Genomic DNA, 22,624 nt, shown 5'->3' on the forward strand with positions numbered 1-22,624 from the left:
AAGGTTCAGAGCTTCTCACACAACTGTTTCCCACCGTTGATGTTGACAAACGAAGTTGGACATCCTTGCCCGGGCAGGTATGGCGTGGAAGGTCGCATCCCAGTTCCTTCGGCGGAGCGGTGAGAAAAGGGTGTCTTCTGCTCTATGCAGCACGCAGCTGCGGGAGCGCGTAGCCCGGACGTGCTCTCGGAACACGCCCATGTTTGCAAGAATAGATGTTATATATGTAAGAAAGGGAGAATGAAGCAATGAGCTGGTTTGGGCTCCCAGTGAAAGAAGAGGCTACTTGAACATGTTTTCCCAGTGCTGTGGAGTCCGAGTTGGAGTCGGAGACAAGTATTGGGTTGCTGGAGTCGGAATCGGTAAAAATGTACCGGCTTCAACTAAATGTACCATATATGTCGGCGTATAAGTCGACCCCCAAAAATTAGAGGTGTAATACAGGTTTAGGGTTATATTCGCCGGATAAGTCGCCCCCAAAATAATGTGCCACTTTTGGGCAGTGCTGTGGAGTCGGAGTTATGGAGTTGGAAGCAATTATTGGGTTACTGGAGTCGGAGTCAAAGGGTTTGTGTACCGACTCCACAGCCCTGCATTTTCCACTCTGGGACTCTTTCCTTGTGTTTTCTTAAAATATTTTGACAACGGACGTCTGTCAGCTCTTAGCGGTGACGTGGTGCCTCTTGACCGGCAAATGAAGATTGGTTTTGAGAGCGAGCGAGCTGCTGTAATCGCTCGCCGGGCAGAGGCCAGGCGTGCGAAAACCCATGCGGTTCCGTGGATCTGCGCGGCGAGTCGCGGTGAGTCACGGCTCGACGTGTCAGACGGCCGGTCGCACGTCTGCGAGCTCTGCGGCTGCCGGGCGGTTCTCCGCAGGCCGGAGTCCAGCAACGGTGAATGGCGAGCGGCCGGCCGGCCGCGTCCAGCTCCGCTACGAAAGAAAGAGGCCTTGTGCGCCCGGAAGCCGCGGGAGGACGACGGCGCCGCCCGAGTGCACGAGGACACCGAGGCGACTCAACGTTTTCATTTTCCGCGGCGCTCATCGCTGACAGCGGCTGACAGCGGCGCACAGCCACGAACGCGACGGGCAGATTTGCGGCCAAATGCTACTTTACCGGGGCTCCTAACCCCGACTGTGCTTACTTTATTGAGCTGGACTGTGTGTGTCCTGTGTGTCAAGTTGTTTATTGTGAGAAATTAGATTTATTTGCAAAATTACCCTCACTTTTTCGTTGCTCTTCCCGATGAACTCTGAAGACATCGTTAAGTGTTCAATTTACATTTATTCCACTCTGTTACGTCTAGTTGGCGCTTTCCTCCAAAGCGATGGAAACGTTTTGGATGGAAAAGCTCCTTACGCTGATTTACCCGCTTATACACCCAGGTAATTTTTACTGTATCAATTCAGGTTAAGAGATGAGCGACAGGAGTTGGGAGTTTGACCCGCGTCCTTGGAACTGAAGTTGCAGCTCCAGGAGCTGCACAGCTGTGGTGTGACCGCAGTAAACTAGAGGAAAGCACGTTAAGGGAGCGTCACGGTGTCACGTGGCACCTTCTCCGTACCAGAAAGCAGCGGCAGCTTAACAGGACGGCCGGGAGAAACTTTCACTTCTTTCCCGCTTCCCCTAAACAAAATTTTCAATGAGCCGCTTCGCGTGCTGCTCGACCGCCTTGAGCTTCTTTGTTAAATTATTATGTGGGCACGAGGACCATAAAGAAGGGCTTTGACCGGGAACGGTAGCGGTTACAGCTGCTTCTTCTGGACTCGGATGCCATAGGTTTGAATCCCACCTGCTGCTGTCGAACTCTTGCTCCAGGTTCTTACCCTGAATTGCTCGAATCAAAAACTACCCAGCTGCACAAGTGGCTAAATCAGCATAGTTACCTTAACTACAGAGCGAACGTACCACGGATGGCCATCGTTGTGCGTTGGGCCGCGCGGGCTCCGGCGAGGGCCGACCCGAACCCCTGATCGCGCGGCGGCCCGTCGGCGTGCTCGGAATCCCCGTTACCGCGTGCTGCGGTCACCTCCGCTCCGTGTGTCCGGCAGAACGAAACCAGCAGCTGCTGGGAGGCTTTGCCAGCGGAGGATTTCTGCAGCCCCGAGTAGCTGTTAATTGATACTGGATGTTAAAATAAGGTTCCTTCAAACACTGACCTTCTTTTTTTTTCTCCAGTCGTAACTAGTGGGCGTTCCTTTTTAATGGGGGGGAAGAAAATTCCCCCTGTGCGACGAGTCTAAATGAATTATTCAAATGTGCTCATTGCGTGTTTCGCTGGCTGCTACATTTAATGGCGTCTGTAATGGCATCTATTTGAGATTAATCCAGTTGTAAGACGATCCCAGCATGCAAGGTACTCTACTGAGATTGCTTGCAATAATTTCATGTTCCAGTGAAACAATGTCAGAACGGGATGGGGTGGGGTGGGGTCGGGGGGTAGAGATGCTATTTGCTCTCGGAGGCTCTCAAAGAACGCACGAATAAATTAGTTCTTAAAGCCTTCCTCTCCTTCCGCCCGTCAGCTGCGAGCGTCCGTTACGAAAGCCGGCCTGTAGGAGAAGGCCGGAGGAGCGGCGGCGTCGCGCAAAAAAAACCTACGATGGCGACGACGTTCCGGCTTTTGTCACCGTCGGCCCAGATTCTCGACACAGCAACTGCTTTTATGGTAATTGATGAAGTTATTTTTTTTTAGGATGGCTGCAATATCCACAATTAATTTAGGCCAAACGATGTGTACAGATGTACTGTGTGAGGAGCAAATCCCTTCAGAGGCGGGAGGGGAGGGTAAGAGAGAACCGTTTTTACAGCAAACATCTGCTCTTTGGGCCCGATCGCGAGCCCCCCGCAAATACGCCCGCAGGCCCTTCCGTCCCGGGCAAGACCGTTCCGACGGCCGGGTCCGGACGCAGGCGAAGCACCTGCAGTAATGGCGTCGTGTGCGACGCATCATCCGGTCAACGATCCTCGCTCGACAGAGGCCTGCGGGCCCGGCGGGGGTGGGGCTGCGGGATCGACCTCGGGGACCGGGTCCTCCCCCCCCCCGTCGCCGACGGCTCGCTCGTTTCTCTGACAACCGGGATCCTCGTTCCCGCTGCGCTGTTGGTCCCCCCCAACGACTGACATGTCGGGATCTTTCTCCCTCGTTCCGTGGGACGCGTGTGGCCCCGGCCTCTTGTTCCGCTGAATCGGCGAAGGGAAATACACGGCCAAGGTAGCAGCGCGAGCGCACAAATGAGAAATTGCAGGCGGCGTCTCTGGCGGGAGGCGGCGCTCCGTTAAGTGGTTATTGTTGCGGAGCTGCTTTGCGGTGCAGGGGGGGTAAAAAGAAAAAAGGAGAAAAGAAAAATAATAAAAACGAGGGTGCGAGTGATGCGTGCAGGCAGCTCGTGTGCTGGGTAACTAAGCACTGGTGACTGTAATAAGTCCTTTGTCACATCACATGACGATAACGGGCCGTATTTCTGCGCTCCGAGCTTCTTTCGGCTCATCTTACGTAAGCGGGCAAAATGCTAATTTGAAGTCATCCCGACGTTCCTCTCGCGCCGCGCCTCCGCGGATGTGCGAAGTGACGTCAAGTAACGGAACGGAATCTTACCGGAGTCATTTGAAGAGCAACATGAGAGCAGGGAGACGAATGGCTTTAAAATGCACTTGCCGTTAAACAGCAGATTAGTAGCTGGGACGTGAATATGGAATTATGAAACGTGCAGATCGCCAGTACAGTTATCCAAAGGCTCACTTCAAATATTCATTCCTAATTACAGCCGCAACAACGTTCAGTGTGTAATAAATCATCAAGTGACATTTTATTAAGAATGAAATGCAAACCTCAAATTGATTTCCCCCCCCCATTCAACAAGTACAAGTTGCACTCCCCACCCCCCCCCTTTTCCTCATTCAAGTCATTGAATTGGTGTAACCAATTGTCTCTGCGGTGAGCGATAACTACCCACCCAGCCTCCGACGACCAATCGACACCCTCTTCCGCACCCTGCGCTGCTCTCGTGAAATTGGAGCCCACATATACAGTAGGAGTCGGGGGTTCGAATACGTGCACGTCGCCGTAAGGACCTGGGAAGTGCGACGGTGACCTTGTCGTCCTACATGATGGACATTTCCATCCACAAATAAAACTGCTCTGCGTTTTCCCCTTTCCTGTGAAGCTCTGGAGTATTTCTCCGGGGGCCGACTTTATAACGTAGGGAGTCGTTATTTGATGCCTTTGTGAAACGCTACTTACCGTGTTACGTTTGTACTTACTTAGCCCAGATTTACCCATTTGTACAGCTGGGTAATTTCACTGCATCAATTCAAGTAAAGTGCCCCGATCCAAGGTACTCCATTGGGATGGGGAGTCGAACCCTCCTCCTTCGGCTGTAAGGATATGATGGTAGCCACTACGCCCCTATTGGTGTGCGTAAAGCTGTAATGTGTCACCCTGCTCTTCCCCATCGCTCGGCTCCAGCAGCAACAAAGGGAACGGCGCAACCGTGATGTTAAATGAAGGAGACAGCTGTGAACTGCAAGTTAAATATTGAATATAAATTTCCCCACAGTAAAATTTGAATAACTTTCTGAAGGCTGCTTCATGTGCACCGTTATTAAATTGCAAGCATGCATGACCGAATTGGAGGCTTCACAACAAATTACGCATTAATATAGGCGGATAATACACTTCTACTAAAAATAATAAGAAGAAAAAAAAAGAAAGCCTTTGTACGTGACGCTTTACCTGCTGGAAGGATGTCCGTGCGATATATTTCGCGATCTCGACACAAAGGCACCGGTCCCCTCTCTCCGTCCGCATGAGAAAATAAATCGGCCATCGAATGCATTATTGCTTTGTTCGCTTGCTGTTGATTCTCGTGGAAACGCTCCCACCGGGCTGACCTGCTGTTGCTAACATCAAGCATCACGCGCCTGCCGCACACGCACATTGTGCGGAAAAGGCCTTTACCGTGCGATGCGGCAGTTTTAATGAGAGCCGATACCGCGTTCAGCCATCCGCTGCAGTTTGCGGACGTGGGCCGGGAATACCTCCGGTAAATATAATGAGCCTCTTACCTTCTCCCGGCGTGGATTACAGGGTGAAAATACAGGATCCCCCGAGCGTTTCGCAATCTCCGCAACGTTTGGTGGCTTGCGAGGCGCATCATTTTGGACAGCTGTCTTCTTAGAAGACGACCATGAAACGGGTAAAGGTACTACAGCAGCCGCTCCTAAGTTACTTACAGCTAGATACCCATTTATACAAGAGGGGTAACGTTTCTGGAGCAGTTTTAGGGTAAGTACCTTTCTCCAGCCGGAGGGGGAATCGAACCTGCGACCTTTGGCTCTAGAGACAGCGGATCTTACCGCTACGCTACCAACAGGACCGCAGCAGCTACTGACTTTAGAATATAGTAGATGGTGTGGGCGGCAGGTGGCGTCGTGCTTAGAGCTGCTGCCTTGCACTCGATACGGTACAATATGGTACGGTACATTCACAAGTGCACAAATGGGTAAATCCATGTAAGTCGCTTTCGAGAGCAGTGCTGGGAAAATAAATAAATGTAATCTTTGTTAGCCAGGTAGGAAAAAGTTGAAATTGAGGGGTTTTTTTTTTTTACTATTTTTTACATTTACTCATTTAGCAGACGCTTTTCTCCAAAGCGACGTACATCTCGGAGAAACACAACGTTTTCACTACATTAGGAGAAAGAGACGCGGCCGCAGATGTGATTCTTAAGTAAACTTAGTTTATTTCCACTTTATGCACCAGTGTTCATCACACAAGCAGCTGCATAAAACTCAGCATAGACAAATTAATTTGATTCTTCGAATCAAAGTTTGAATTTATTTTATTAAAATTTTAATTTTCTTAATCTTAAAGGGTGGGAGAAAAGTTAAAATTAAGGTTATTTATTTCTTTATTCGAAGCCCACCACATGATGTATACCAGCCAGTGTGAGAAACCACACTGTGGAAAAGGCGCTCCTGTTGCACTGGCCCAAACCTTTGTTAAATGTGATTTTATCACATCACACAATTAGGAGACGAAACGATCTCCGTTCTGCATCATCATCACGTTCCATCACGTTCCTTCATCTTCGCTTGCAAAACGTATTATGTCTATGGCAGAGAACTCGCCTTCCTTCAGCTACACTATGATACCTCTTCACCCACTGCGGCGATTGAGGGTAAAGGGCGCATTTCGAGGGTCCGCATTCATTGGAACCGTCCTCGATCCAAAGAACCGCAGCGAGTCGCACCGGCTTCGACTAGACTAAGACTAAGGGGAAAATAACCGAATATAATAGTCACGGTTGCTGGCAAGTCTGTAGCACGGCGAACGTGGCGCGATGTATGAATATGAAATAATTTCATGAATCATGTTATGCGAGCGCTCGGATCGTGGCAGCCGCAGCTACCCAGCAGCGTAAAGGGGTAAATAACCCTAGTAAGTAGCTTATTTGTAAGTTGCTTTGGAGAAAAGCGTCAGATAAACGAATAGTAATAAACGTGACGATCACGATTAACAACGACGTCGCGTCGCCGCTGTCGGCCGCTCTTCTCCCGCCTTTTTTTTTTTTTTTTTTTTTTTTTTTTGACGCTCTTTCTTTGTTTCCAGGCAAATCCACAGATTGATGGGGTGTAGGAGGAGCGGCACCGCAGAGCACCTGTAGGAGATCCCGCAGCATCACTCGTGGTAGGACTTTTCACCGCGGGTACGAGGCATCGTGGGATTGTCGCTGCCCGCCCTTTTCGCTCCCGCTCCGACGTTCCTCTTCGATTGGTCCTCGCGCGCGATTGGCGGGATCCGGGCGCCGCGTCACGTGGCTCGCGAGCGCCGAGGCGGGAGCGAAGGCTTCCGGTCGCTCCGCGCGCGCCTCGGCCTCGGTTCGAGCCCTTGCGCGGCTGAGCACGTGCCGCCGAAGCTTCGAGAACCGCTCGTCGCCGGGGGCGCCCGCACCTCTTCCGGGGCATGCTGGGAAAGGCACCGCTGTGAGCGCGTGGCGATAATTGCGCCGTGCCGCGCGGGAAGATGCTTTAATTTAAGTGCTTAACGTTTGAGTACGTTTTAATGGTTAAATCGTCTTTTTCAGCACCGTATTATTCCATCTCCACGTTTCTTACACTTTGTGGAGGGGAATCTGTCCGCAGCCTCTCTTTTTTTTTTTAAATTTTTTCTGATTTTATTTTATTTTTTAAAGCACATACCGATCCTGTCCTTACATTTCCATATAAATTTGAGTAATTTTTAAGTGGTAATTACCCTCTGCAATTATGAAACCTCATTATGTCCTGTGGTGTAATAAGTTTAAAAATGTCCTTTTTTTTACTCGAGCAGTGATTTAGTAGGTAGTGATTCACTGGTGCTCGGTCTTGTAAGAGGAGGGAAGTGACTGGATCGGTTCCCTTTCCTGTGGTTTCTTGGTAAAGGACCCAGTTAATGTGTCCTGGTGCAGCGAACGAGAGGTTTTTATTCAGCAGTTCTTAATACTCGACGAGCACTCGGGACTCTACCGGTACTCTTGACTTCAGCGTATTGTGCTGCGGGAGATTTCGTTTGCATTTCCAGAATGTTCTCTTTTTGACGCGGTAATTGTCTCCGGTTGGGAATAACGTTCCGCCTGATGACTTTGTGTCATGTTCACGTGTCTTTAGACACCGAATCAGAACATTATTTTAAAAACTCTTTAGTTCTGTACATGTGCACAGTAAAAATATGGAGCTGAAATGATTTGAAGTTCACATTTATCTCACACTTTTCTCCAAGAGCGACTTATAATGTTAATGTAAAATTTTTTTTTTTTTTGTATTTACCCATTTATACAGCTGGGTAAATTTTACTGCAGCAGTTTAGGGTAGTTACTACGCTCAAGGGTACAACAGCTGGAGGTGGGATTCGAACCTGCAACTTTTTTGCTCCAGAGGCCCAATCTGTAATCAGTGCACTACCAGCTGTCCCCTGTTGAATTAAATTTGTGTCCTTCACACACCAGTTTGAATCCTTGTGGAAGTGTAATATGAGAAAGTAAAATGCTGGGAAAAGAGTTTAAGAATATAAAAAAAAAAAAAAAAAGCAGCCTGAGAAACCGACGGGGCGACTCGGAAAGCTGAGCACGTAGACGAACCCTGTGCTGGGTCTCGAAACGCTCACGTCAGCTTTTCGTCTATTTATTTATTCTTGTTGAAGTCAAACACGCAAACAGACCGGCCTGTGTGTTTCCACTCTCCGGCTCGGCTCCCGTCTTGGTCTTTTCGGAGGATTTGGAAACACCTGGGGGCGGGAGGAGGGGGCGTTGTGTTTCGTTACATTTTTTCCAGAAAAATTTACATTTATTGGTTTACGTGACACTTTTCTCAAAAGCAACTTCCAGTGTAAATCTACTTACAGCAATTTACCCATTTATAGAGCTGGGTAATTTTACTGGAGCAGTTTAGGGTAAGTACTTTGCTCAAGGGTACTACGGCAGCTGGGAAATCGAACCTGCGACATTTGGGTCCAAAGGCACTAGCTTTTACCACTCCGCTACCAGCTAACATGGACTGCGTTAGCGAACGTGACTTTCTTGTACTCGAGACAACATTTTAATTTCGTTCATTACTGAGATGGAAAAACAAGGCCTTTACAGCGAATGATCGGCGTCACTGTGATCTGCGGTACGAAAGGAAGGAAGCGCACGGCTACAGCGCGGCTACAGCGCGGCAGCAGGAGCTGTCGCAAACACTTGTTTGGTTAAGATAGCGGACAAGTCGCGGAGAGGAGGGCGCGGGCGCCAGCGGAAGCGCTGCTCCGCGGACTCTGGTCGGCATGGATACGGCTCGGCCTGGAGTCGGCGGGGGTCAGGAACCCTTCTGCAGGAAATCTGGAACTGTTCTTCTGCGAGGAATTTGTGCCGGTTTGCCGAGATGGAAAAGTGCGCCCTGAGCCCGTTTCCGGCCCGGCCCGCCCCGCGGAGGCTCTGTGGGAACAGTGCGGCTTTACTGCGGTACAGCGAGGTGGAATGCGGCTTGGAAGCGGCTGCTCCTCGCAAGCTGCTTTGACGCCAGACACCTTCCTCCTGGAAGACGCTCCCCCTCCCCTCCCCTGCCACCCCAACCCCCCCAGGACGGTAGTGCGCTGTGGTGCATTAGCGCAGATGTCTAATGGGATGGGCGGTCACACCAGGCATCGTGCTGCTCTACAGGGGGCATAAAAACACAGGCTGGGCTCTTCGGTCCATCGCCCTTCTTGAGTGCGACAGTGGACAGGATCGTTCTCCTTCGGTGCCCACATCTCTCCCGCTCCGCCGGAGACCCCGACCAGGTGGTTCGAGAGGTTTGCACGGAGCGACCCAGCTGGCCCATCCAGCTCATGTACCGTTACCTGCTGACCGTTTTTATGGAAGCGGGATTCCTACCGACGACGCGCAGCTTGTACATCGCTCTCCTGTACCGCCGTACCATCTGGCCCGATCGGCCTGCGACTCATCGTTCTGGTACTTGCCCTCCCGGTCGGCTCCTTTCCACGTTGTAGGAGCAGCAACGGTTCCCGTTCGGAGCTGCTGGGCTGTCCTCTCCTATTACTGCCTTGGCTGGCTTCTCCGCCTACAGTGAAGGTTCAGCCTCCTTTATAAAGACTGGAGAAAGCACTAGAAACAATTGCGTGCATACAGTGCTTGTCCACATCTGGTCCTTACATTCCCGTACCGTCTTTGTTTTCTACGAGGAATTTCATTCCAACTTACTATAATAAATTATTCTTATAATGAAAGATTCTCCCAGTTCTGTGCAAAGTGACTTACAATCTTCAATTTGTACACTAAGCTACTTAGAGTGATTTACCCATTTGTACATCAGGGCAATTTGTACTGTTTCACTTCAGAATAAGTACCTTGAGCAGGGGCACTACAACCGGAGCATGCATTCGAACCCGGGGATCTTGGCGTCAAGGTGATGGCTGTAACCACGAAAAGTTGCTGTTGATGTCAGTTTACGTTGCACCTGCTCCAAGCTCTGCTCTCTTCTTCTCAGCAGAATGATGATTAGAAGACAATTTTCTCAATAATGGGTTTTGTCTATGACGTTCGCAACATTAATGACTAGAGGAACATCTGATTAAACGGTAGTCTGTGTTTAACTTTGGCACAATGGGTTGAAATGTAATGAAACCTCCGGTGGTTTAAAAAAAAAAAATCCAGAAAGAGTTTTCTTGAAAATTCGATTTTAACTTGCTGCCGCATCGTGCGATGACTCGTGTTCGGGTCTCAGTTGCTTTGGCCCTCCTCCATCATCACACCACGAGCACATGTTTCACACAACTGTATCTTCTCCTCGCCACTCGTCTCTTTATTAACATTTATTCGTATCCATTGTCCCGATTGGGGGGGGGGGGGAGCCCTGATCTAATAATGTTTGTTTGTTTCACGTTTTCAATCCCAAATCCAATCCCTAATGTGTCTGCTGGACTCATTTGAAGGCACGGCGGTGATGTAGGTCAGCCGAAGAAGTCTATTCCTTTTAATATCATAATCCCCATTTGTTACGCTCTTCCAAATGTTCGGCTTTGAGGGCCGGGGGCTGGGGGGGCTTCGGGAGAACTTGAGTTGGATTACAACGTGCAACTTTTGTTTGCCCGCGTCGCTGTGCGGCCCCTATTTATACGGTCGCCCGTTTGTGCCAAATGGGCCGCGCTGTCCACCGTTGCTAGGAGGAGCGCCGAGCGGCCGGGACGCCGACCTTTAGCCGCTCGAGGTTGCGAGTTTGCGAGGAAACGTGGAACTCTGTGCCGGAAGTCAAGGTCTAGTTCGCCGTTCCCTCGTGGTGTTTAAACCAACCGGAGAGGGTCACCGGGACGTAAGCGGCTACCTTACTGCGTCCGGTTCCGGAAACCATTCGGTGGAACTCGCGGTGCTGTACGGAAGCGAAATATGTGGTACGGTGAAGCATTTGTACCGTGAACCTCAAGGTTAAAGTTTTGCACGCGACGCTTTTCCGTCGAACTCGCGGATGCCCGCTGAAAGAACGCGCTGCTTTAATTACGGCCGGATTTACAGCTTGAGGTTGCTGCCAAAGTGTTTTCGTCAAGGTCGCTGGGGAGTATCGCGGCCGAGAGAAGAGACTGGGGCTCATTACCGCACCCAGCTGCGTGCGCCGCCAAAGTAGCTCGACGTCGAGCCCGACAGCTGCAGCACATCAGCTTTCTCCTGGATCTACGTCATGGAGAAATGGTAGCAACAGGAGTGTAACGGATGTGTGCTTCAATTCACGTTTGCATCTTCCTCATAGAAGGACCTCGGTAAAGCGCCTCCCCCCCAAGGGGGCTGTGTCGGGTTTTCACTTTACTGTGACTTTGGCTCTTGTTCGGCTTCCCCGCGCTCCAGTTCGAGGGCCTAAGATTGTAGGGGTGGTGTGTGTGGAAAAGGAGCCGTCCTGCAGCCCTACAGCACGGTATGGTTAATGTTCGCAGGCTGGGGGGTGGGGCTGTGGGCGGGGCTATGGGTGGGCAGGGCTGGGGGCGGGGCTGGGGGCGGGGCATGGTGCTCCGGCCGTGGTGCTCTGGCCGTGGTGCTCTGGCCATGGGCCAGCTGTCACTTCTCTCGAGAGACGCATCGTGGACATCTCCTTTAAGCCCTTTTTTCTTGGATGAAATCTGATGCGTGGTCATTTGGGAAGTCGTTACTGAAAGTAAACACATCAGACTTGTGTCAAAACAGAAGAATTAAAAAGGAGACGGTGCGTTATCTTTTTCCTGCTCCTGTTTGTTTTCTGATAATTTATGTCTTTAATTATGATTAATTACTGACCGCACGGCTGTGCTGTGTGACGGCGGTGCAGCGAGTAGCGCTCTTCTCTCACAGCGCCTGCACGGTGCGATAGGACGTGGGTTCCATCCCCTCTCGGGCTCTGTGGAGTTTGCATGTTCTCTCTGCGTTCCTGTGTGTTTCCTGCCAGATGTGTTTCACGTGAATTTGTAACTATGAAATTGCCCATGCTGTGTGTGGGTGAGAGAGTGTGCTACATTACCTGGGTGTACAGATCAGTGATTGACTGTAGGCAGTATACTATAGTATCCAGCACTGTAAATCAAGTTGGTTGAAAAGGTATCGCCTGAAAAGTGACGAATGAATGAATACTCTATTTCTATTATGTTTTATACATAAAGCACTAACCTTACCATCATCATAATGCTTGGCAGAAATAAAAAAAAAAAAAAACACTGCTCAAAGCGAGTTTGGGCCTTAAGCTTTGAAAGGGACTCTTGTTAACCTACCAGCGTGTGTGTGTGTGTGTGTGTGTGTGTGTGTGTGAGACGAAAGTAGGTCATTGATTTGGAACATGTACAGTGATTGTGAGCTGCCCTAGAATAGAGCTATAATCATAATCGCACTTCTTTCATACCAAAACAGCTTATTTGTGACTGCCATCTGAAGGTCGGCAGAGCGCGGTATGATATTGGGGATGTTGTTACAGCTTAACGCTCAAATGTTACGCCACGTATTTAAAGAATCAAATAAATTCAGATGAGTAGTGGTTCCGATTACTGTCCCCCTTGATTTAATAATACTGTGTGCGTGCACATGTGTAAAATATGCACGTGTGTGTATCTGCGCTGCTAAATAAGTCAATGCAGAAACAAGAAAAGTGGTGGGATCTACTGCACTCTGCACATAATATATTTTGGAGGACTGTTTGTTCTTAACTATATTAATATAAAGCAGCGCAAGAAGGGACTGAGTTGCCAAGTGATGGTGTTTCTCCTCGAATGAGCAGTCCTCTTGGTCTTGTTGGAGATGATGAATATGTACTTGGTTCTCCGTCATCGCCGAGGTTACCTTGTCTCCACATCGGGTTACAACACTTATGAGCCCTTTGCAGTGATTTAGGAGATACCATTTGGGCCAATAATGTAAATATTCATGACTCTGAACAAGCCAAGACATGATCTAATCTTTCTGTAGCTCAAAGGTCTCAAGTAGGCACACGCATGTAGAACATGTTTAAGGTGCAGATCATGTCATTGCACTCTAAGCTAATTGTGCGTGCAGAACCGGACGTGAAATGAGCTGTCGCTCTAGAGCAGCGACTGCTTTCTGACGGGAACAAGTCGGTTACGATATTACGGATCTGCACTTGAGTTCTTTTTTTTTTTTTTTTTCCTCTCAACAAAAGCTGAACATTGTGGCTCTTCAAAGCTCAATTTGTCCAGTATGTCGGTTCCTTGGAGCCATCGGCATTGGGTGTGCGTTTCTTTGACAAGACGATGACGGGGAAGGAGCTCATGATGCGGTTCGAGCGTCTTTGTCGCAACAAAACACTTGGATCCGCTCCATGTGATTAATATCAGCTGCTGTATCCTGAGCCCTTTGCTCTCCTGCAGTTCTTCCGCACATGGCGTTAATGTTGATGCTGAAAGAGAGGAAAAAAAGACACGCCAGCAATTCGCAGTGATTAACTTAAATCAAACAGTCTTATTTCAATCACATTTCAAAAATCAAATACTTGCCTGAACCAGCAAGTGGGCTTATTTATTTATTTTCTTTATTTTTTTTCTCTGATTCATTTCCATGGTAATGGTTTAGATCAACAGCAAATATATTTTTAGAACAATGGAATGCCTGTTTCAAATGCCAATGAGTGTGGAAACAAGGAGTTCCTCACAGCAAGTCGGTGAGAGCTGAAATCAACAGGCTGCGTTGGCAAATTTTGCGAGCGGTGCCGGTCGGCCCTCCCGGAGTCCGCGTTTTGAAAGTCCTCCTCCTCTCCCGTCGCTGGAAAGTTCCGGACGGCTTCCGAGGGCGCTGGGCATTATCTTCTTCTGCTTGTCGTTAGCACTCGCGGATGGTCGCCGTCGCGAAGTCGGGCAGCGGGTAGCGTAGCGGCTGGAGTTATTACCGTGCGATCGAAGGATCCTGGTGTGAAGCCCGCTCCTTATCCTAGTTATTCCAGTAAAAGTTACGCAGCTCTATAAATGGATCGATTGCTGTGAGTAGCTACTGTATACACACACACTTCGTTACATTGATAAACGTACATGTATTTTTCAACGTCCCGAAATATTCCTTTACTGTTCTGAAATAGAGCAGATTTTCACACTTAATTGTCTCCCTGCCCTCTGCCGAAATGCTATTTGTCACCGATACACACCCAACACGAGCAGTTACGAGTTGAAAGCCTTCTGCCGGGGGGATGCTTTGCGTAGAGTTGTAATAATAAAAAAAATGTCTATCAAACTGGTCGCATGCCTTCGGTAAGTGGAGTAAGTGTGTTTCTTCTTCTCCGTAGGGTTTCTGCTGGTTCTGAGATACTTGAGCCGGTTGGACATCAACACACACTCCCTTCACCTTATGGCTTTGAGGCTGTCCTCAAACAGCTGTGGATTCCTCAACAAATGTGTCTCCCCTTAGCACTCAGCACAAATATTACAGACCCCAAAAAAGGCTAAAGATGTAGCGCCTTTTAGAACCGCGTGATCGACTTGGTGTTGAGCGCAAAACGAGATTTTTACTTTATTTATTTGTTTATTTATATATTGCATTTTCACTTTCTTCTCGGTGTGTTGTCCCCTCACACTTTATTTTATTGCTTTTATAGCAGAAAAATGAAACGTTAAGCAATACCCTTGACACACCAAAGGAGTTTCGCTGTAGGTAGCTATTCAGTGAGCTCACCAGCCATGGTGAACACAGTAGCTAATCCCTTTCTGCCTGTTTACTCATTTGAATTAAGATGACTTGGTGCATGCATCATTTTTCTACTTTGTATGTAGTGTGGATGACTTCTTCACTGTGCACTAATGCCTTTTTTTGTACCCACAGTTAGTACATTTAACCCTTCCCTACATTAATGCAAACGCCTACAATAAACTTCACAAATAAAGCGTGGACAGTTCTGCTGCAGAGGTTCTTCATTTTCCCTCCGTTTTCGGCACTACTGAAATTGTCATTCAACGAGGCGCTTTTTTAATGGTCCGAGATATTTTTGTCGCAGTGCATCTTTTCCATAACGACGACGGAACACGAAAGCTAGGGAGAGGCAGTTGCGGACAATCGAAGGTTCCTGCTTGTTACGACGGTGGAAAGCACGGGGTTTGAGCTGCCGCGTCGCTCCATCTTTATGGGAAGTGTGGAAGGACCATTAGGGTTCGGTGCACAGCAGTATCTTCGTAGGGCTCGACTCCTGTTAGTCTCTTAATCAAATCATGGGGCTCTTAGTCCTCTCTGGACCGCGGCGGAGCAGAGGCACCCAAGCGCTAATCGCTTTATAATCTTTTTTCCTTCATTTTTTTTCATTTTTTCCTTTTTTAGATTAGGCTCTGGAAGACGGCCGTGAAACATTGTTTTCGTGCTGGCGGTGAGGGTGCACCTGAAGATGTTTCAACATGCCATCAGACACACGCTGCTTCAATGACACGTTCCAGTGTTCTTTACTCATTTACATCTCCTTTAACATATAAGTACTGCTTCACTGGTACTTCCTTAATGAAATGTTTAAACATTGTCAAGGTTATATATCTGAAATGCATTGTGGGAGAAGCAGCACTTGAAGCAAAATGCAACATACCTGCAGTAGCGGAGTCATCCTGCTTTCTTACCGTCCCGGAAGGTTACAAAGGAGACCCGTTTATTCTCGTACGTCTGTAATATGGAGTGTCGTTTTGGAAAAGGAAAGGAGTGCATTTTTCTAAAACGTATTTTTTTATGTATATATTATATAAATGGGCATATATATGTCATATGTAAAATACACACACCCACACATGGCATGTTTTCCCCAGAAAGGGATTTCCTGTATTTTCCAAAGTTATTGACACTTCTGTTAGCGTGTAATTGAAGACCCCCCCATGTTCGTGTTTGTTCGGAGCTCTTCCAACAGAACAAAAAGGAGCGATCTCTGCCTCGCGGGCTGCGGGCGGCCGGGGGGAACAATTGACCAGAAGCAACGCAGGGAAGCGAGGTGACCCGATTGCTCAGCTGCCCAAGCAGACAGGAAGGAAGCGTTTTCTGGGTGCTGGCGCTCTGTGCGCCGTCCCCCCTGCTGGCCCGTACCGGTGCGGCTGCTATCCTCGTTCCCCATCGGCAGTCCCCTTTCGGACACATCGGTGAACGATAAGCGCTTTTTCGTGCTCTTCGTGACAGGCGACACATGCGTGTACACTGCGTCACTTTTTTTTTTTTAAATTTACGTCATTTTTCGTCATTACATCGTTAGGAATTAATATTTTACTTTGAGGTCATGCTCACGTCTTTGTCAAAGGCTGTACTTATGGCTTTCTCTCACTTTCATATGAATAATTGTATAAATACTGTAGTAATGACTGGGTGCAGAAGTGGGGTTCGGTGCATTCAAAGTACGCCTCCGTATGCTGTCGCAAGACAGCGAGTATTAAAATTTTCTGTTCTCTCTTGATCCAACGTCAGTATCAATGTAGCTTTTTCGCTGTCTCGGACCATTATGCTTCTTAATCGCAAACAGATTTATTCATTTGAAACTAAACTGATCTGAACAGCTCCCTGGAAGAAAAGAGAAGTCCGTTCTGCAGAACAAAAGAGGTCCTCCCATTCACATTTATTGTTTTCTTTCCGCCCTTAGGAGATGGCTGGCCGGAAAATACAAAACAGAGGGACCCGCAGCATTTGCATGCCTTTTTAACTTTTGGCTGGAGGAGCTTTCATTAAACCCCCCCATGGGGCAGGATCCCGCTGTGCGAGGGTTTGAGTGCGGCGCTGTTTCGTCCCTTGGGGGGAGGGGGGCGGGTTGGGCGCTCGGTGCGGGGTACCAGGAGTTCACCGCTGCGCTCCTCACCGCTGCGTTCTTGTGTCGTCCTCCTTCCAACGTTCACCTCTGTTGCTTGGTGTCAAGGGCTCATTTCCAGCGTTGGGAGCCTCACAACCAGCCCTCACCCTAGTGCCTGTTTTTACATTTTTCACACTTAAACCATCATGGGTTTCTTCCTATTTAATGCAGTTCTACAGTGAACAGACAGCCAGCAACAGCTACCATATAACCTGTGTATAAGTAGCACACTGCAGCCGAAGGGTGTAAGACTTATGAGGAACCCTCCTTGCCCCGACCCCCAAATTGCATCACATCCAACATGCATCTTTATTAAGCTCTCTTCGTTGGGACAGCAGGTAGTATAATGGTTAGAGCTGCTGCCTTTGCACCCGTGGGTTGCAGGTTCGCATCCCGCTTCCAGCTGTAGCACCCTTGAGCAACGCACTTACCCTAAATAGCACCAGTGAAATTACCCAGCTGTGTAAATGAGAAATAATAGTAAGTGGCTTTGGAGGAAAGTTTCAGCTGAACGAATAAACGTAAGTGTAACGTTGTAAGGAGAAACGATGGGGGAATACGGTTTGAAGAGACGCGGCGCAAAGCGAGTGGGAGGGGGGTGGGTCTCGAAGTGGAGGGCACAGACCTGTTCTGCCAGGACAAGTACCCTTTCCTAACTCAACTTGTTTACCGAAGTGAGTTGACCTTTTTTTTTTTTTTTTTTTAACCCTCTAATGTGTCGACGCTCCGCGCTGATTGGGAATTTACAAGCTACTTTTACACTCTTGGCAGGGGAATGAACCATAGCCACATAAAGGCACTAAATAATACAATGCCGGGGGGGTGTTTAAACGAGTGTCTGTCAATGCCTCCGTCGCAGCCATTGTTGACATCGCTAGCCCTGCTTTCTTCTGTTGACATTGTTTTATTACAATTCTTGCAGTGAGGAGTAATGGAAAAGGCTTCCCTACAGCATTACTCTCCATCATTTTAATTACCGGGTCAGTGGTTCTGCACGCCGAGGTTCACTGAAGAATGCTATTTGGACTACTGAGAAAACAGCCGTCTCCCCCCGCCGCGGAAAACGATTCTGGGGGCTCCGAGGAGGAGGGGGGGCGGGGGGGTCGCTCAGGGTTGTTTAATGGAAAGGCTGTGTTGTAATCAGTTTCCATGCGTGCACGCAAAACCGAACGCGCTTCCGCGACACGAAAGCGTGGTGGCAAATGAATAACAGACTTGTGGCCCCGCTGCGGAAAGCTCCTCTTGTACTGCGCTCGCGTGTATGTGATTGGGGCGGGGGGGGTTGCATTGTGTTGTGTAACCTCATCTGCTTTTACCAGGGATCTACCGTTCATTTAACCTCTTGATTTACCCTGCATTGTCCTCTCCGCGCCTTTTTTCGGCTGGACCGTCCAGCTGTAAAAGCGAAGCCCTTGGAAAGAGCCTCATGCTCAACGTTGACGTTACAAGCAGCTCCGGACGGAGACGTCTGTGACGTTTACGTTGATTGGCGAAGCGTCTTGGAATGAGTGGATGACGTACGTTTCACGTGTTCTTTACCCCTCTGACATCCTTGGATGGCTGAAGCCCCCCGCTAGCGCTCGGTGAGCTGGGTGCGAGAGGAAGGACGGCAAGAAACGTCACAGATGTTGGTCTGCAAGAGCTGCTTCCCTTCTGCAGCCTCCCTGCTCAATCTGGCTAGTTTAGTCCCCTTTTTTTCTTTTCCTCTGCTCTCCTCGCGAAGACAGATTACTTCTGCTAACCTCCTTTCAGCAGCATCGTTGAAGCCCACCCAGCCCCCCACCCCATGTGCCTGACAGCTGGGAGAGCGCCTCCAGACGTGGAGCAGGCCCTCAGATCCCGGCAAGGCTCCTTCTCCAGATCTTTGTTCCGCCTGCCGCTCGCGCTGTCGGGCAGAATCTGGGCATCGCATCGTTTCCAAACGAACATCGAGCCGGAGCGTCTCGTCTCGTAATACGCCTCCGAAAGGGGAAGGCTCGCGCCCGCCACCGAGGCCCCCCCCTCCCGTTTACATGAGCTCGCTCTCAATAATCATCAGGCGCATTCCCGCTAAGATGTGAAGGCAAACCGTTGTCGGCGCGCGACTCCACCTTTTCCCGGTAAACCAAGCGAGCGAATGGGTGCGGCGGCAGCTCGGAAAGCAGTCGGCGGGGCACGTGGTCGCAGCGGTGAGGCGCTTCGCAAACCTCGCAAACCCGTTTGTCTGCGTTTGGGCAGAACGCGATGGAAACAGGCCGGCTTGGGTTTCGACCCGCTCCGCCTCCCCGCTCGGAGGGTCTCGGACTGGGGGATGAGGGTCACCCTCGGAGGCCCCTCCCGGACGAGGCCCGTCTGGGACCCCGTCCTTTAACCTCTGCTAACTGACACCGCCTCTCTTTTCTTCTCCTCTCCTTGCATATCTGTGTGGGTCCAGATGGGCTGACCGGGGAGAGGTGGCCCAAGGCGGTCCTACCGTGGTAAGAGCAGCGGGCTGCGTGTAGCTGATAAACAGTACAAGGTGCAGGGGTGTTTCTCATTACGTTCCCTTTTTTTTTTTTTTTCCTCGCGCTTCCTGTGGTTCGAGGGGCCGGCGATCTCCGGAGAGGCTCGTCCGCGCGAGGAGGGCGTCTCTTGAGTGCTTCCATATGTCCCGGCGGTAGCCAAGTCCCAAGGGTTCCCATGGCTTTATACAGAGGATATTAAATGACCTAATGGCCACGTTATTTAGACTAGGTTGTAGCAGAGAGGGGAAGAAAAAAAAACACTTGAAACTTTAGGTGCTCTACTTAGGGGCAGCGAACCTGTGACCGGAGTCGGGTTGTACTGCACATTTTCTGCTCACGCATTGCTTGGGTTGCGGCACCAGGACGGCCGCGTCGAGGGCTGATCTCGCTAGACGGGTGTGTAACACTTCAGCTGAAGACTCACGTGTTGCATATATTAATATGCTGTTAATACACTAGTAATACACTGTTAATACACTAGAAGTGTGCTTTTACATAGTGTGAGATGTAGCTCTCATTGCAGAGTGTGTTGCAATGTACACTGAGGGACAGCTGGTAGAGCAGTGGGTAGATCTGCTTCCTTTGTGCCCCGAGGTCGCAGGTTTGAATCCCACCTCCAGCTGTAGTACCCTTGAGCGAGGTACTTACCCTGAATTGCTCCGGTGTAATTATCCAGCTGTACAAGTAGGTAAATAATTACGAACTGCTTTGGTGTAAAGAGTTAGGTAAATGTAAGGTAAGAGACACAACACTGGGTGAGTAGAGATTAATAGCCTCTCGTCAGAAAGGGCTACTGAATCGGCTGGACCTCTTTCCTGGAGGAGTGCCGTTCTACAAGCGCTTCTGCAGTGTTGGTCTGCGCTCGGGGTTCTCCTTCCTGCCCGGACAGGATTTCCTGACCTCGACAAACCGCTCGGTCCGGACAGATACGGGTCTCGCTCTTGCACGTGTGTAAGTCGGCCCGGCCGGAAAGCCTAACGAGTGCGTCGAACTCGACATCTCTGGTTTTAACGCGTTACAGGTGCCGTAATCGCAGTCATGGACATGCACGCGCACACACACTCACTGCCCTGCCACTCTTAAAGCCCCCTGTATTCCTCATAGAAGTTGCTGCAATGAAGGGATGTGACAGTGTGACAAAATGTTGACGCCTCTGGTTTTGCCCTGAGGATCGTTTTGTTTGTTTTCTTTTTGGTGGCGATGATAAAGGCCCATTAGTGCATCTTTCTAAGATTTTAAGATTTCGGTTCTGGCCCTTTTCTTCAATTCATGCTTCAGAACACCAAGCACTGAGCAGTGGCCGTGTCTTCGTAGCACTTTCGCATACTTGTGCCAATGACAAAGAGCAAGACATGGCAAATCTCCAGTATTTTATACTCCAACCAACTACCACTTGTTTTTTCTCGATCTTGGCCCAAAATTTTGAGGACGTTTGTTGAAACAAACAGAAAACTGCTTTCAGTGGTATGCTTTGGCACTCACTGGAGGTCACTAGAGATCAGTGGAGGTCACTGGACCTCGCTAGATGTGGCGCTGAAGCTCACTGGAGGTCAATGGAGGTCACCGGACCTTGCTAGATGTGACTGGAGGTCACTGGAGGTCTGTGGAGGTCAGTGGAGGTCACCGGACCTCGCTAGATGTGACTGGGCCTCACTAGAGGTCGCTAGATGTGACTGGAGGTCACTAGAGGTCAATGGAGGTCACCGGACCTCGCTAGATGTGACTGGAGCTCACTAGAGGTCAGTGGAGGTCAATGGAGGTCACTGGACCTCGCTAGATGTAACTGGAGGTCTGTGGAGGTCAATAGAGGTCACCAGACCTTGCTAGATGTGACTGGAGGTCAATGGAGGTCACCGGACCTCACTAGATGTGACTGGACCTCACTAGAGGTCGCTAGATGTGACTGGAGGTCACTAGAGGTCAATGGAGGTCACCGGACCTCGCTAGATGTGACTGGAGCTCACTGGGATGCAGTAAGCAGCTCTTATCAACGCAAGTGAACTTTGGGCACGAAGCCTTATCTAACACACGCACTAATACAAAGGCCTCTGCAGGAGCCTTGTTATAGATGTTTATAGATGTGGGGAGTAATGGGGGGGCGAATAATTACAAGACAAACAATATGCCCGCTTCACATACGCAGTCGGAGCAGTAAAGCTACGCTCTGAATTGCCCGGGTGTATCGATCACGCTGTTGTAATGGAGAAGGGCAGCGTGCAAAATCAATGTTTTATTTTCTCCCAGGCCACGCTTGTTAATGCTTGTTTTCATCAGTGGATAAAAACATTTTCTGTGCGTTTCATCCTGCTGTTTCGGGGGCTTACGGCCCCAACGCGGGACGTTACCCTGCTCCCGAGCGCGCACTCGGTGCGGGACGGCCTTTCTCCGCCCCCCGCCCCCCCGTCCCGCCCGAGCGGACCCTCCGTCCTCGATTCCGGTCGCCGACGTGCCGCCCCGCCGTCCCCGTTGCGCGCGTCGGCGAAACGTCGGGGAGCCGCGACCCCGCTGAAGGACGACGCGCTGGACGGCGAGGAACGAGGACACGTGCGCCGCTGGCGCAGGGTAACAGTTTCTGTTTTCGTGCCCTATATGGAAATGAAATTGCACGTTGCGACTCTTTGCGAAAGCCGTCGGCCGGGACGCGAAGGCCCCGGAGCCTGCGAGAAAGAGCCGGCAGGCGGGGCCTCCAGCTGCCAGGACGACGTCAGGCTCCTGCCGTTATGCAACTGTTCCCAATCTGAAAAATATATTTATTTAGTTGTTTTCCTCACCCCGGCTTTGGACACGCGTTACGTAAAATGAACGAAGCGCTCCGCAGACTTTTTGCAGCGAGACGGGGACCGGTACGGGAAGGCCCCCGTCTCCGGACGGAGACGTCTGTGACGTTTACGTCGATCGGTCAAGCGTCTTGGAATGAGTAGATGACGTACGTTTCATGTGTTCTTTACCCCTCTTACATCCTTGGGTGGCTGAAGCCCCCCGCTAGCGCTCGGTGAGCTGGGTGCGAGAGGAAGGACGGCACGAAACGTCACAGATGTCGGTCTGTTCCCGGTCTGAAAAAAATATTTATTTAGTCCCCCCCCCCCTCCCCCGAGGGCTGCCCCTCGTCTTTTCTGGGCCTACGAACCCGAAACGGAGTCGGCGATTTTGTGTTTTTGAAATTATCCAGGAAATGGCGTGCGGCGCTTTGATAGCGCAGGTGTTTATACGATCGTCGCCAATGGAAGCGGAACGAAAGCGAAACAATGAAGCCATTAGGGTGGTACTAGATGGAACGGGGGGCGTCCCTCCGCTCTGGCGTTACTGCCCTCGACGCCCTCCGGGGGGCGCTCCGGCCGCGGCGCAACACCTCCTGTCCGCCTCCCTCTTTGCGATATA

General features: G+C 50.0%; 1 protein-coding gene across 7 annotated transcripts in view; it reads left to right on the forward strand.

The window, feature by feature from the left end:
• zmiz1a (zinc finger, MIZ-type containing 1a) overlaps positions 1–22,624 on the forward strand; it is a 123,703-nt gene that overhangs the window by 38,876 nt on the left and 62,203 nt on the right. For 6 of the 7 annotated variants that reach the window (XM_029248836.1, XM_029248835.1, XM_029248841.1 and 3 more), the window contains exon 3: positions 6,613–6,690. The exons of the other annotated variant lie outside the window; for it this stretch is intronic. The gene's annotated coding sequence lies outside the window, so the exon portion shown is untranslated. The remainder of the gene's footprint in view (positions 1–6,612; positions 6,691–22,624) is intronic. 7 annotated transcript variants of the gene reach the window in all.

Source organism: Scleropages formosus, chromosome 24 (genome assembly GCF_900964775.1).
Source record: "Scleropages formosus chromosome 24, fSclFor1.1, whole genome shotgun sequence".
Classification (NCBI taxonomy): domain Eukaryota; kingdom Metazoa; phylum Chordata; class Actinopteri; order Osteoglossiformes; family Osteoglossidae; genus Scleropages; species Scleropages formosus.